We start from the raw sequence: 14,118 nt of genomic DNA on the forward strand, positions 1-14,118 counted from the left end.
GGCTCAAGAGGGCTCCATTTCATTCATATATATATATATATATATATATATATATATATATATATATATATATATGACATACTCCTGACTAATCTCATACATGGCAGCTGTTGCAAGAGAGTGTGAGCGAGCTTCTGGGAGTGGGAGAGGAAAGCGTGGCCGGGGGGGAGTGGCGGGGGGGAGAAAGGAGTGACAAGGGGAGAGAAAGTGGTGGCAGGGGGGAAGTGGCGGGCAGTCACACAAAAAGGTGAACAGATGGGTGGGCAGGGGGAAGAGGCAGCAGTGGGCAGTGGCAGCAGCTGGCTGGGCGGAGAGAGAAAACGGGGGGCTGGCAGCCTGACCACAGCCGTCTTCCTCACAAAGAGACCAGCCGAGTAGGCAGCGGAGAGGGCAGTGCAACCTCCCTCTTCGGACCCGCTTGCCGGCCAAATGGCAGGTCAGGCCGAACTGGGGCTGAATAAGGCCTCTCTGTGCCTGTGCAGAGACGGCCAAGCAGGTGGTGGAGAGGGTGGTGCAGCCTCCTACTCTGGGTCCGCCTGCCAGCCAAGTGGCAGGTTGAATGGGCCCCATTGCGGCCCCAGACCTGCAGCTGCCAGGCGAGCGGGGGGTACTAACAGCCAGGCAGTGAGCAGGGTGGGGTGGAACGGGTGAGCAGAGTAGGAGGCTGCACCACCCTCTCCACCACCTGCTTGGCTGTCTCTGCGCAGGGGGGAGGAATGGGTGAGCTTCGAGCGGGTGTCGGGGAGGAATGGGCGAGCAGGGGCTGAGTGCACTAGCATACAGATGCTCTGTGAGGGATCAGCGAGTACAGAGAATTTTGCTTTGGCCAACGCATCACACAAGTCCAATAAACAATTAGTCAGGGAGCCTCACACAGAGTTAATGGGGGCACTGGCCCCTGGGCCTTACAATGAAGAACACTGATCTATGTTATTGCTGGTTTTCTAACATGTATGCAGCTCCGACCGCTTTCTTAGGAAAAGAACCACCTGCACATCTCCCACTAGTGTGCATGGTTTCATAACTGACTAGGGATGAATATATAGAAGTCTGCTCATGTGCATGTACAGCCCCAAGCTGGAGCAGATCACATCTCTCCATCCTCTGTTTCTTATCCAAAATTATTTTAAAGAAACAAGGAGAGAAAAGTCTCAAAACAAAATATACAGTCATATCTCTAGCTGACATTAAACATTGAAAGCAAGTAGAAGTGCTATGCACTAGGGAGCAAATGTAATCTGAACTTTATAGCTTTGATATTCAATTTTTATTAATAATTTTTTCCTTGTAGTGCTCAATATGTTTCATTTGCATTCAGAGGAAAAACAGCAGAGCTCTCTAGTGGTTAACTTTACCCTCAATAAACTCCCCTTGTGGTAATCAAAAACTGTAGAGTGGCTAAAGTGTCTCTTTATTTCAAAAGGTAATGAAAAATCTAGTTAGCTGAGGTAGTATAAGTCTATTTAATTTCTTCAGTGCAATTATAGCTGCACTTTAACCAGTTTTCTAATGGAAACATAATCAAAGCTGATATATTTTATTTCTTAAATTGCTATTTTGAAGAAAGAATAGTACACGTAGAAAGATAAGAAACAAGAATAAATAAATCTGGGGAGGAGGTGTGAAGGCATGTTAGGCACACACGTTTATTCTTTTAAAAATCCTTTCCTGTTTATCTATTCTCACAGTAGTTTATACAGATTAGAATAATCATTCCATGCTTCAGAAAGCATTTCCATGGTATCTTCATGCAGATTAGTTAGCTTGCTTTAATTCACCTTTGAATCCCATCATAAAGTTCATTTGCAGTTGCCACCGGCTCATCTGGTGGCTACTCAGGAACGGGCCTTTTCCATTGCTGCCCTGAGGCTTTGGAACACACTCCCTGCTGAAATAAGAGCCTCCCCATCTCTTACAACTTTTAAAAGGGCAGTCAGGATGCATTTCTTCACCCAGGCTTTTAATTAGATACTGTTTAAATAGTTTGATGGTTTTTAATACTTTTATTGTTGTTTTAAATTGTTGTAATTGTGTGTGTGTGTGTGTGTGTGTTGTATTGTTGTAAACTGCCCAGAGACTTGCGTTTTGGCTGGTATATAAATATATCGAATGAATGAATATGGGAAGGTACATGTATCAGCTCTTTTTAACAACAACAAAAAGTTATTTCCATTAATATCCATGGGCATGTTTATGTAGCCCACGTCAAGTAAGATCCCTTACTCCCATTTAGTGGCCCTGGCGTGTTCTCACAATACACCAATCAGAATAATCACTTCAGTGTTCGTTGACTATACTTTAAGCTGGTTGACTGTATGAACAAAAAGGTACAAAGAGTATGTAACTTTATTTTACTTTGTGAACTTCTAAGATGCAGTTATATTTTGGAAATGTTCTTCTCTACAACAAAGCCTACAGAAAACTCCTTTTTCCATTATAATTTATAGTATATAATTTGCTATATTCTCTTAAATTTGTTAATATTACTATTGCATCTGATTCTTTTAAGAATTTGAGAGTAGGGGTGAGCACGGAACCAGTTTGGAACTGAGTAGGGATGTGGACAGAACTGACTTGGTCCAGGTCTGGGTCCAGCGAAACTGAACTGAACCAGTTCAGGGGATATACTTGTAAAGGGGAATCCAGCAAAAGAAAGGGTACCTGAACCCTTGGAGGTGGCAGCGGCAGCTACTCCAACACCCACCCACCCAACTCCTGAAGAACTGACTGGGCCGGCTGCGGCCTCATTCGGGCCTCTGCATGTGCTCAGAGGCTCAGAGCTGGCCCAGTAAAAGAGGGGGAACACACTTGGGGCCAGTCAGGGAGCGTGAGTGGTGCTGGCAGTTGCACCGGCCAGGCGATCAAACCTCCAATCCAGCCCCAGTTTGAGGCAAACCGGTTCGGGACGAACTGTTCATGTGCACCAAAACATTCTGAGAGCAGCTAGCTAGCAACAGTTATGAAAATGTAAAATCATTCCCTTGCAAAAAGAAAAAAGAAACATTACGATAGCATGGTAATTAAGTCATCAGTTGCTGCTTAATTTGCATTGGGCATAAAAAAATTATTAAAAGCTTTTTAAGGGGAAAAATATTTACAATGCTTCTTAAAGGTCAGAAGACTTGGACTCTGATGGACTTCCTTTAGCACTGAGTTCCAAATTATGAGGGCTACTGAGAAGACCCTATTATAGGTAACTAACACATTTAATACTATATATTGATAGAATATTAAGCAGAGCATTCTTTGCTATCTTAATGAGCTGGGAAGAGGCACTTCACAAAATATGCCAAACTGCTTTAGACTTGTAAATTAAAACCAGCATCTGGAAGCTAACAGATAGCCAGATCAGTGGCTGCAATACAGGTTATATATGATCTCATTGCCCTTCCCTTGTTAGGTGACAGTCAACTGCATTCTTTGCAAGCTGTATTTCAGAATATTATTTACGGGTGATCCCGGGTAAAGGGCATTACCTTAGTTAATCTGGAGATCCTGGCATGGGCGTTTGCAGGACCTTTTCCAGGGGGTGGGGTGTGCAAAACCAGCAATCCAATACCCCTCTCCCTGGGAGTATGCCCCATTGAATTCAATGGGAACTGACTCAATCCGGGGGAGGGGGCTGCCCTCTCGCCCCCTCCCTCGGGACACCCATGGCTCCTGAACAGCAACAGCTCCCAGAAGCAAGGGAGGAACTAGCAGCACTTCCTATCTGATAATATGCTCAGATAAGGGAGAACTAACCCAAAGAGTGGCCAACATCCTAATAAATGGTGCATGTATGCTTCTAACAAAAGCATGCATGCATTGCTAACCTCCCTACTTCCAAAACTCAGGTGCTTTTGTGCAGGATTATTTTCACTGCTCTCCACCTCCTCTGGAAGCAGTCTTTAACAGTGGAAACATGTCCCTGTTTGTGAAGATTAAGGCCCAAAACAGCTTAGGGCGAAGGTACCTGAAGGTCTACCTGCTCCTGAATGATCCTATTAAGATCTGTGCGAGAGGCTCAACTCTCAACTCCATCAGAAGCATGCTTTGCAATTAAGCTGGCGTTCCTTAGTGAGTACTGGTGATTGACTTCCAAACTAACACTGCGCTAGTGCAAGAAACAAAGATGCACGCATGCAAGAAAGTTGTGTAGCTGAGCAAATGCTTGAAGTCATGCAGTCTCTTGTTGTCTCTGTCCACTTGAACAAGCATTGTGCTTTCACAAGGATAATAGATAGCACTGCATCATCCGACAACAAACACGCCCTGTTCCACTGGTGCAATGCTAGCCTAGAATGCAAGCTCCTAACTCAGCAGAACTACTAGTTTTGAACCACCTAGTATAACTTCCTTGCACTAGTGCAGTGTTAGTTTGGAGGTCAGCCAGTGCTGTACTGAAATGTAGTCTGGGTGGGCTTTTAAACAAGGGGGATGTCTAATCAATTTTATCACTGAGTCCAACGTAAGAACCGCCCTGCTGGATCGGGCCCAAGGCCTATCTAGTCCAGCATCCTGTTTCACACAGTGGCCCACTAGATACCTCCAGCAAGCCCACAGGATTTGTATAAGACCATTATGATGTTATTGCCAGCATGAGTTATTTAGAAGCCTCAGATCAGTGGGAAGCTATGCATATAAATGAGGAGCCTATGCTGGCATAGTTGGATTAACTCCAAGGCATTCTGGTTTCTCCTGTTGTACTCCTGAAATACTATACACACTCAATACTTAGACCAAGCAGCAGAGTCAAAAGCCAGTGCAGCTCTTACTTGAACTTAAACAAGGCCAGTAATTATTTATAGGCATGCAAAAACAGCATCAGCATCAGGCAAGTATAAGTAGAGCAAAATATGAACCTGCTTCCTACCCTTTGACATATTATCTGAAGTATCAATCCATACTCACTGACTCATGCTCATCTTGCAGATTCAGCACGCTGGACAGTCCATAGCTGCATAAAGTAAATTTCCTGGATTAACCAACTAGTCTAAAGCACCACTTAAAAAAACACCACATTCTAATACAGCAAGGATGGATACTATGAGACCTTATGGTCATAGAACCCCTCACAAGCACAGTTCTCATGGTTCAAAGGCTGTATTATTAATGCAGAAACTGATCGCAGACAATCAGACATATAATTTTGAAATCTCTCTCTCACTGGGTACATTTTTTTAATATAGAAGTCTGAAGTAAAAAAGAGAAATGAAAGGAAGTCCAACTAACTTTTTTTTAAATATCACAGTCTCTGCTGGAGGCCAGGGTGTTTACTTACCTATCTGACAAAATGCCTTGTTTGATTAAGAAGAATCCACACAATAGGTAAAAGCAAAGATTCGCATACAGAAATGGGACAGTTTAAGGTAAGAGAGCAGGCCATAGCAGGTAAGCTTTCCCCTATTGCCATCCTTTGGTTTAAAACAGAATGCAAATTTACAAAAGAAAGCATTAAATTAGATTCTAACGCAGTACAATCATAAGACCATTTCCATCATACAAATTATTACTCCTGTTGAGCTCTAGAAAACAACGAGGTCTTGCACACAACCTCCCTGGGGAGGGTGGGTGGGGAGGGAGGCTGCTGCTTGCATACCTCCTTCCCCCACACACACACCAGTTTGCTCTGCCACACATGAGCAGCACTGCTGCGAGTGGTAGAGCAGGGAGCCGGAGGAGGAAGTACTCCGGCATCTGTCCATACACCACGCCAGGAACGTGGTGCATTGAGGGATTCTCCCTCAGGTGGCCACTCTTGCCACCCAATGCTGTGCGCTCGGGCTGTGTGGACCCGAGCACAGACCTGGTGCCAGGGTTAAGGGCATGCTTGCACCTTTAACCCTGGCTAAAGGCTGCGGTAAAAAGTCAGGCTACCTGCAAGGGAAGGACTGGGATCGGGCTCAATCTTGGTGCTCCACACAAGCAGCCCAAGCCAGGCTGGGCTGCCCTAGCCTAGATTTGGCTGCTCATGAGAACAGCCTTAACATCTGCTAAATCAATCTGCCCCGCATCCTGGCCAAAGGCTTGATTAGAATGGCTCTAGAAAGTCTATATTATCCATGAATACTTGTAATCAAATGTGTCAAATGCTCCTGTTTTTGTCATTATTCTCTGTCTTGTGTATCACACAGGTTGGTGTACATATTGCAGTACAACTCTTGTTCTGTCTGTCTTTGCAACAAACCTGTGAAGAACGTGAGACTCTGAAAAACTGGCTTGTATGAGCCAATATGCAACTGTGCAAATGCAGTATTACAACGTTAATGTTACATTGTGCAATATGTCAGTCATTGTTTTTTTAACCAAAAAGCAGGACATACCTATCACTATATAGGTGTGTTTATATAAATGCTTTGGTTAATAGGAAGTCAAGCTAATAGTTTAGACACTGAAGTCTACTTGAGAAGCTGTAATTAAATATCAGTTTATCCTTAGTAATTTTTCCTTCATCTGATAATAGTGATCTTCCTATACTTTTTCTCTCGAGTTAGTTTTAATTGTTAGTTTTGGGACTTTCTTTTTTATTGAATTTTATTAGATAATGGGCTGGTTCTCATGTTCCCCACTATGGTGGGGAAATAGAAATTGGGAGGTTTGTGCAGTGCACATGCGCCCAATTTTCTAGTCATAAGAACCCTGGAATTTTGGACGCTTCAGGTTGGCACCATGCCAACCTGACATGTAATCAGAATCAGCAACTGTAGATCAAATCCCAGATTACCAATCCTGGTTACATATTGGTTTGGCATGATGTCAACCCAACATTGCCATGACATTTCTGGGTTTTTACAACTGGAAATTGGGAGCTCACATGCCATGCAAATCTCCTGATGCCCTGTTGGGAGGTGTTGTGTGGGTCATGAAAACCCACCCAGTGTGTGAGCAACTGTAAGATCTCTTGGATAAATTGTTGGGTTTTCAAAAAAATAAAAATACAGTTTTGTGGTTAATTTTCAATTCAAACCCCATATTTTGACCTTTTAAGTGGCATATATCTCTTTAACCAAACCTTATTTCAGTTCTAACCTCTTCACTGTATGCCATCATGGTGCCACCTCAAAAACCTATTGTGCAAGCAGATAAATTCTGCTGGAAATGGCCGAGCAAGTGCTAAGCAAAAGCTCCTACTGTGTTAACATTTTGTCTGAATTTGTAGTGGCCCCTAAAAGGTATTTAAATTTCCCCTTTCCTTAATAAAGGCCTGTATTTTAATTTTCTGCCGCTTGTTTCAAGTTGAATGTATTCATGCTCACTTTAAACCCTGAAGAGGCTTTTTTAATTGATTCTTTGAATATGTTAAGGTCTATTAATTCCATCAATGTTGCACACACTGCAATTTCTGTATTCCAACTGTTCTTTTAATCATGTTCATTAAGAGGATTACTTTTACCTGCCAGTTAACATTTTACATTACATTAATAAATCTTTGGTTTGCTATCCAAAGTGAATGGAAAAATAAAATGAATTGCCCAAGTCCTCCTCATTTCAGTGGATCTAGCATGGCTTCATTATACCATTATAGCCAGAGACCCAGCTAGATGCTATGGCAAAAGTAAATGAACATGTGTTGATCTTACTGATATGTGTACCAAAGTAAGTACACAAAGTAAGGCTGTAGTGTACAAGGAATTTTCTCCACCAGTTCAACTGGAAAGTATGGAAGATATACAAGAGCAAATCCTGTCCATTTCAAATGGGGCTGTGCAGGAAAAGTTTCCCCTGAATAATTACAAGCATTATTCACACAATATTTTCAACAAACGTACAATCTGTGTACAGTGTGCACATGTACAGATCTGTATAGTTATTCACATTACATTCAGTGCATGTACACTACCTATCTATACCCTGCATTTTTGCGGGGTCTGTACTCAGGCTCACTTTTAAAATGAGTCCATGTATAGTCATTCACACAAAAATATATACATGTGTACAAAACCTGTATACACAATCAACATAATGTCTGTATAGGGCTAGAGCCACAAAGCAAATCCTGATGGAACCTGTGACTTTTAGTTAATTATTTTGAAATTCTCTCAAAATTCACACACTACAATCATTCATATACAAAATATGTTGGGTGTATTGCTATGCACAATGGCCAAACTAGATCTGGTGGGTGGGAGACCCTTTTATTCTAGACCTGGGTCTGTACCAATCAGCTATAAAGCATAGGACGGGGGTTGTTGTTTTTAGATCAAAAAGAATACACAGATGCTGAACCCCCTGGCCCTGCCCCCTCTCTTCTGCTTACTTCCCCATAGATTCTTTCCACAGACACATATGCATGCATAGGGCTGACCTTAGGGGTGGACAAGCTGGGCAGTTGCTGAGGGCACCTGCTTGAAAGGGGCACCAAGCTGAGCTTGGTGGCTCACTGGTTATTGAGTGTACTGTCTGCAGGGAGCTAGGGAAGAATAACCAGATCTTTCTCTGCCTAATTTCACTCTTATGCTGTGTGTGTGTGTGTGTGTGTGTGTGTGTGTGTGAGAGAGAGAGAGAGAGAGAGAGAGAGAGAGAGAGAGAGATTTGGGATGGAAAAGGGATGGAGAGAAAGACCTGGAGAGAGGGGGAGACACTGAAGAAGCTGCAAAGGGGCTGTGAGATTTCAGTGGGGTTCCAGAACTAGAGCACTGGCAGCAAAGCAACAAATTATTAAGAGGTAGCTCTGGGCTGTGGAGCTCATGGGTCAGTGGTACACCTTGTACACATACAGGCACTCCCAACATAACCAGCCCCCCCCCCCACAAACACACTTTTTTCCTTTCCATTTTTTGACTTTTCAGCCCATTCCTCACTCCATATTTTGAGCCTATACCTTTTCTGATGGTGTGACTACAACTACAATCTAGGGATGTGCCCAAATTGTTTTGATGCCTCGTTACAGAGGCGTCGAAACGATTCAAGCTGGTTCGGCTGAATCGTTTTGGTGGGGGTAGCAGTGGCTTTAAAAGGAGACACTCAGGTCTTACCTGTTCCTCCTCTACACCCCCCCCACCCCCCACTGCTATGTGCATACAGATGCCACTCATGGGCTGCTGGGAGCAGCACCACCGCTGCACAGTGCAGCTTTTTACAACCAACAGCTCCACGACGGGGGGGGGGGGGGCGGTGGAGCAGCAGGTAAGACCTGCGTGCCTCCTAGCTACGGCCCTCTTCCCCCTGCTCCCTGGTGGCTGCAAGAAACGCTTCATGCACATCCCTACTACAATCACAAGGATTTAGCTCTCAACGTCTCTCAGCGTCCGGCTCATAATTTTGAGGACTAATATCAGTCTTATAGTCTCTCACACTATCACTTTTCTCTTTCAAACAACTATAACTTTTTAAATCTTTCAAGCCACTATAACTTTATTATTTTTTATTATGATGATTATAATATGGTGGTCGAACCAAACCCATAATTTTCTAGTCCCTGATGGAGACTTACATAATAGAGGGTACAATGAATGAATGTTGTTAATTTAAAATGTGAAATTATAAATCAATTACAGTGATGGCAAAAGGCTTTCGTGACATGCCACAATTCAGCGGCATTTAAACCTATCGCGTATGCCGAACGATCTGTAATAAATTATGATTTTTTTTCTTGCTCCTGAAATGAAGCTATAATGATGGTAGTTGAATTCTTGTACTGGGAAATAAGGTGGCATTTAATTCCTTGAGAACAAATGACAGTCACAAAAGAACAGTTAATTATTCTCAGCTGCAAAGAGGGAGAGCGAGAGGGAGCAGAGATTTGTGTGTGGTGTCTATTCTTAACTAATCTTTAACTAAGACTGAGCTGCAAGAGAAATGTACTTGGTGTCCATAAGATCAAATGGCATTTTTTACTCTCTCTTCTTCTGCAAACTGCAGAATACTTACCGGGTAGCAGTGAAATGAAGCAATGCGACAGACAGTAAAGGTGATAACCTTTAAGTGTCCACCAGTCTGTGTGCTAGTTAATTGAAAAACAGCTGGTGTTGATTATTTTATATATAGATATAGATATAGATATATAATTCTGAACTGATTAAAAATAGTGATGGTTTAGTTATTGTTGAGTTTCAGCAAGTCATAAAAGTATATGCTTAGCATATATTTATTAGGAATCTGCCAAAATGCAATTTGGCTGTCCGAATCATGGGCACTTCCCTTTAAATTTAAGGGCTTTAACAGCCCCTTTAAAGTGGAGGAGAGCAGGTCTGTACCTGCTCCTCCACTTGCTGCCATTGCCACCATCCCGACGCTCCCCCCAGCTATGCCCGCACGCCAGTGGGGTGTCTCCCAGCTGCCTGTGCTCATCGCTGGCATGCACGTGGCCTCTGTGCAATGGCACTGGCGTGTGGGCATAGCTGGGGGGAGCACCAGGATGGTGGCAATTGTGGTGAACAGAGAAGGAGGAGCAGGTATGGACCTGCTCTCCTCCACTTTAAAGGAGCCATGAAAGCCCTTGAATTGCATTTCGGCACATCCCTAATATTTATCAGCCTCCCCTCACCACTCAAATCAGACACGTATCTAGTTATTGGAGGAGTAGAGGATCGTGCATCCCCATCTCCTTTAGAAGCATGCTGTCCAACATTTCACAGATATGCTTGTAACAACCAATTTTCACATACCACAGATTATTGCCCGAACCCTCCACCCACTATTGCATGCTGCTGCTGAGGACTGAATTCCATCCTCTCTGTGCTATGCTCTGCATAGTGACCTAGTGCTGTGCACCTATTGACGTGCAGGTGCTCTAGAGACATGATGCATCCACCTGCCCATGGACATTATATTTCTAGAAACTCTGGGGAGGAAGTTGAATCCTGAAGAATGACAACTCTAGCAACTTAAGCAGGGAAAAATGAGCAAGTCATTCCCAAGAGGAAAAATAGGGACAAAGTGATTGACCAAGGACAGATTCCAGAAAACAGGGACTGTCCATGGAGAGTTAGAGTATATGTATAAGAGGGAGACTATTACCTCATTCACATGATCATGTATACCTGGGTACAGCCTCTGGCCTGGATATGCATGGTTGTGAATGGGGCATGTGTGAACTCACATGCTCCATTCACACAACGAGGCATACCCAGGTCAGAAGTTGTACCCAGGTATACATGATCATGTGAATGGACCATATGATTATGTTCTCCTTTCCCCATCATCTTAGGGGGCCCATAATCACCTCATACACACTAAGCATTCTGTTGGCTAGCTCCAGCATTCTCATGATTGCATGGAGATATAAGCCCTTTTCGGACATCCTACCCCACACAAACACTGAATGCATGAGGGGCCAGGACTCATGCCCTCTGCCCATGCTCTGCCACCATGCCCACTGGCCACATCAACAGAAGCTGCACATTCAGCATTTTTCTGCATCGGTGTAAGCATCTAGCATCCTAAGAACGATGGGTGGAGTTTTGCTTGTAGAACAGGGCTTTCTTGAATTTCTCTCCTTCTTATGAAGCCCCTTGTGCCCCTCAAAGACTGCTCCTGAGGATCAGAGGGTCCTCCAGACTTGTGTTTCGTCTGGCACCAGGGATTAGAGACACATGCGGACACCCTGAGCGAGCAGAATACCTTTGAATCAAAGACATCATGTCTATTTATACTCAGGAAAAACAATTAGGATTAACTGTTAATCATATAATTAGTATTATTCATGCATAACTGCTGTTTTATTTCTTTAGATAAATCTTGAACCCACCCTACTTAGTGGGCTTTGGTAGAGTAACATTCCACAAGCTGCCTTCTAGGGATGTGCACAATTTTTTTAAATTCAATTTGTGCCCAAAACAAATCACCCGATTTGTTTTGTGTCCAAATCTACCCCCACAAATCACCCCAGATTTGATTTGTATTTGCTTCGGTTTGGACTGATTCAGACCACTTAACAAGGTCCCAGGGGCACCAAATTTGGGTGATGGGTAGATCCCCATGGGTGCCACCTACCACCCAAATTTCAAGGCAGTGGGACACTTGGTTGACTTTTAATGAACCTTTTTTAGTGTTTACTGATTTTGAACATTTATACCATAGGAAACAATGGACATTCGAAATTGCCATATCCTAACCCTAACACAGATCCGCAGATTTCATTTTTAAAATAAATAAAAGTTAAGCTCTAGCCCTTGTAGAAGTGGAGTTATGGAGCAAAATGTGCAGTCATTATTTTTCAAGAGTTTGGATTCTTTGGTGTCTAATAACTTTTTCTCATAATGAATCCCTATGAGGATTCATTATATGCCTTCATTTCTTCTGTTCATTTTGACTATCATTGGACAGTGCCAACTGTCAACTGCCGTGTGTCAACTACACCACACACACACACACACTGGGGTACTCAGTTTATTTTTTAGGTATTTTTGAAGTGTTGAGACTCTTTGGTGTCTTCATTACACATCTTCATTTCTTCTGTTCTTTTTGACCCCACTGCTTTGCAGGTGGGGGTGGGGAATTAGTGGCATCCCATGTTCCAAATACCCTGCAGCCCACAAGCTGCAGGGTATAGAAATATAAATCAGTTTATATCAGTTTAAATCAGTTTATATTTTAAGAATTTTTGAGGTATTTAGACTCTTTGGTGTGCAATGAATCCTCATAGGGATTCATTATGAGGAAAGGTTATTAGACACCAAAGAGCCTAAACACTTGAAAAAAATCCTAGAACATAAACTAGTACCCCACTGCCTTGCAGGTGGGAGTGGGGTGTAGTTGGCATGTGTCAGCTGACAGCTGGCACTGTCGAAAAGACAGTCAAAATGAAAAGAAGAAATGAAGGTGTGTAATGAATACTCATAGGGATTTCTTGAGGGGAAGTTGTTATACACCAAAGAATCCAAACACATGAAAAATAGTGACCACACATTTTGCCCATAATTCCACTTCTACAAGGACTAGAGCTTAGTTTTGTTTTTGTTTTTTTAATGAAAGCTGGGAATCTGGGGAAATTAACAGGAGAAATCCAAATCTCGAATTGATTCAAATAGAATCTGATGTGATTTGATTTGGACCCAAATCTAGCCAATGGACCACAGGGGTGATTTGTTCTGTCTCCAAATCACCCGAATCAGCTAGATTTGGGTACAAATCGATTTGTACCCAAATCAATTTGCACATCCCTACTGCCTTCTAGCCATTGTGGGGTTATGGGGAGTCATCAGCTCACCTAAAATTCTTAGAGACAATCCACATGTTGCTTTCTTAATGAGGGAGCATTCATGCACCATTCTTCCTCTCCGAGCCTCCTGAAGAAGGGGAGAATACCCTTCCTTTCGTGGCCAGTAAGTGTAATGACACCTTATAGTTTAGTATCCTGGTATTTTTAGAGTTCATATATTTATTGAGATCATCCAGGGAGGTTCATCTGCAGTTGCCACCTGGTAGTCTGGTGGCTACGCAGGGATGGGTTGTCTCTGTTGCCACCCAGAGTCTCTTGAACACGAGACTCTGGAATGCACTCCCTGAAAGAGCCTCCCCATCTCTCACAACTTTTAAAAAGACCCTAAAGAAGACTCATTTTTTTCACCCAAGCATTTTGACTATGGTTTTTAATTGTTTTAAGGTTTTCATTTTTAATTTGTTTTATGTTGTTGTAAACCACCCAGAGACAGAAGTTTGGGGGAGTCTACAAATTAGATAGATAGATAGATAGATAATCTTATTTACTACTTTCCAGAGCTCCGGAAACATACTGGGCATGTACAGAGATAAAATGAATATAAAATCAGGAACTAGATGTAGAATCCACAGAATCATAATCTAAAAATGTGAAACAAACTGAGAGTATACTTTGCAGGAAAGGGGAAACCTTGAACTTGTTGGAAGATGTTAACAGGAAGCAAAAAGAGTTAAACAGTTACCATGAAAACTATTAAATAAATTAATCTAAAAGTAGGAAAAGAATAAAATAGGACACTACCACCCCCAAGAGAAGACATGCGGTAGTGGGTGGCTCCCTAAAGAGAGGGGCAAAGGAAGCTGTGTGCAGATTGGACATGTCATTGTGAAGAAGGTGTTGTCTTCCCAGTATGCATATCTGGGACATAATAGAGAGCTTGCCACGGCTCATCAAATCTAGCTACCACCATTGATTCCTGCTGATCCACACAGAAAGAAGAAGCATCTTAACTCTCACCTGAAATCAAAGGGCTT

General features: G+C 42.8%; 1 long non-coding RNA gene across 1 annotated transcript in view; it reads right to left on the reverse strand.

Moving 5' to 3' along the window:
* Positions 1-14,118, reverse strand: part of LOC128325250 (uncharacterized) — an 83,525-nt gene that overhangs the window by 5,391 nt on the left and 64,016 nt on the right. Inside the window, exon 3 of the long non-coding RNA XR_008307329.1 lies at positions 4,894-4,939. This is a non-coding gene — a long non-coding RNA (uncharacterized LOC128325250). The remainder of the gene's footprint in view (positions 1-4,893; positions 4,940-14,118) is intronic.

This window comes from Hemicordylus capensis, chromosome 4 (assembly GCF_027244095.1).
Source record: "Hemicordylus capensis ecotype Gifberg chromosome 4, rHemCap1.1.pri, whole genome shotgun sequence".
Taxonomy (NCBI): Eukaryota; Metazoa; Chordata; class Lepidosauria; order Squamata; family Cordylidae; genus Hemicordylus; species Hemicordylus capensis.